This window comes from Rattus norvegicus, chromosome X, assembly GCF_036323735.1.
Source record: "Rattus norvegicus strain BN/NHsdMcwi chromosome X, GRCr8, whole genome shotgun sequence".
NCBI lineage: Eukaryota > Metazoa > Chordata > Mammalia > Rodentia > Muridae > Rattus > Rattus norvegicus.
This window is the reverse complement of record NC_086039.1, coordinates 115,802,385-115,805,041: the sequence shown is the minus strand read 5'-3', so window position 1 is coordinate 115,805,041 and position 2,657 is coordinate 115,802,385.

The following is a 2,657-nucleotide window of genomic DNA, read 5'->3' as shown; positions in this document are numbered from 1 at the left end:
ACTAAATTAATCCTGCCAATCTATGAGCATGGGAGATCTTTCCATCTTCTGAGGTCTTCTTCAATTTCTTTCCTCAGTGTCTTGAAGTTCTTATTGTACAGATCTTTTACTTGCTTGGTTAACGTCACACCGAGGTACTTTATATTATTTGGGTCTATTATGAAGGGTGTCGTTTCCCTAATTTCTTTCTCGATTTGTTTCTCTTTTGTATAGAGGAAGGCAACTGATTTATTTGAGTTAATTTTATACCCAGCCACTTTGCTGAAGTTGTTTATCAGCTTTAGTAGTTCTCTGGTGGAACTTTTGGGATCACTTAAATATACTATCATGTCATCTGCAAATAGTGATATTTTGACTTCTTCTTTTACGATCTGTATACCCTTGACCTCCTTTTGTTGTCTCATTGCTCTGGCTAGAACTTCAAGAACTATATTGAATAAGTAGGGAGAGAGTGGGCAGCCTTGTCTAGTCCCTGATTTTAGTGGGATTGCTTCAAGTTTCTCTCCATTTAGTTTAATGTTAGCAACTGGTCTGCTGTATATGGCTTTTACTATGTTTAGGTATGGGCCTTGAATTCCTATTCTTTCCAGGACTTTTATCATGAAGGGGTGTTGAATTTTGTCAAATGCTTTCTCAGCATCTAATGAAATGATCATGTGGTTCTGTTCTTTCAGTTTGTTTATATAATGGATCACGTTGATGGTTTTCCGTATATTAAACCATCCCTGCATGCCTCGGATGAAGCCTACTTGATCATGGTGGATGATTGTTTTGATATGCTCTTGAATTCGGTTTGCCAGAATTTTATTGAGTATTTTTGCGTCGATATTCATAAGGGAAATTGGTCTGAAGTTCTCTTTCTTTGTTGTGTCTTTGTGTGGTTTAGGTATAAGAGTAATTGTGGCTTCGTAGAAGGAATTCGGTAGTGCTCCATCTGTTTCAATTTTGTGGAATAGTTTGGATAATATTGGTATGAGGTCTTCTATGAAGGTTTGATAGAATTCTGCACTAAACCCGTCTGGACCTGGGCTCTTTTTGGTTGGGAGACCTTTAATGACTGCTTCTATTTCCTTAGGAGTTATGGGGTTGTTTAACTGGTTTATCTGTTCCTGATTTAACTTCGATACCTGGTATCTGTCTAGGAAATTGTCCATTTCCTGAAGATTTTCGAGTTTTGTTGAATATAGGTTTTTATAGTAAGATCTGATGATTTTTTGAATTTCCTCTGAATCTGTAGTTATGTCTCCCTTTTCATTTCTGATTTTGTTAATTTGGACGCACTCTGTGTCCTCTCGTTAGTCTGGCTAAGGGTTTATCTATCTTGTTGATTTTCTCAAACAACCAACTTTTGGTTCTGTTGATTCTTTCTATGGTCCTTTTTGTTTCTACTTGGTTGATTTCAGCTCTGAGTTTGATTATTTCCTGCCTTCTACTCCTCCTGGGTGTATTTGCTTCTTTTTGTTCTAGAGCTTTTAGGTGTGCTGTCAAGCTGTTGACACATGCTCTTTCCTGTTTCTTTCTGCAGGCACTCAGCGCTATTAGTTTTCCTCTTACCACAGCTTTCATTGTGTCCCATAAGTTTGGGTATGTTGTACCTTCATTTTCATTAAATTCTAAAAAGTTTTTAATTTCTTTCTTTATTTCTTCCTTGACCAGGTTATCATTGAGTAGAGCATTGTTCAATTTCCACGTATATGTGGGCATTCTTCCCTTATTGTTATTGAAGACCAGTTTTAGGCCATGGTGGTCTGATAGCACGCATGGGATTATTTCTATCTTTCTGTACCTGTTGAGGCTGGTTTTTTGACCAATTATATGGTCAATTTTGGAGAAAGTACCATGAGGAGCTGAGAAGAAGGTATATCCTTTTGCTTTAGGATAGAATGTTCTATAAATATCCGTTAAGTCCATTTGGCTCATGACTTCTCTTAGTCTGTCTATGTCTCTGTTTAATTTCTGTTTCCATGATCTGTCCATTGATGAGAGTGGGGTGTTAAAATCTCCTACTATTATTGTGTGAGGTGCAATGTGTGTTTTGAGCTTTAGTAAGGTTTCTTTTACGTATGTAGGTGCTCTTGTATTTGGGGCATAGATATTGAGGATTGAGAGTTCATCTTTGTGGATTTTTCCTTTGATGAATATGAAGTGTCCTTCCTTATCTTTTTTGATAACTTTTAGTTGAAAATTGATTTTATTTGATATTAGAATGGCTACTCCAGCTTGCTTCTTCTGACCATTTGCTTGGAAAGTTGTTTTCCAGCCTTTCACTCTGAGGTAGTGTCTGTCTTTGTCTCTGAGGTGTGTTTCCTGTAGGCAGCAGAATGCAGGGTCCTCGTTGCATATCCAGTTTGTTAATCTATGTCTTTTTATTGGGGAGTTGAGGCCATTGATATTGAAAGATATTAAGGAATAGTGATTATTGCTTCCAGTTATATTCATATTTGGATGTGAGGTTATGTTTGTGTGCTTTCATTCTCTTTGTTTTGTTGCCAAGACGATTAGTTTCTTGCTTCTTCTAGGGTATAGCTTGCCTCCTTATGTTGGGCTTTACCATTTATTATCCTTTGTAGTGCTGGATTTGTAGAAAGTTATTGTGTAAATTTGGTTTTGTCATGGAATATCTTGGTTTCTCCATCAATGTTAATTGAGAGTTTTGC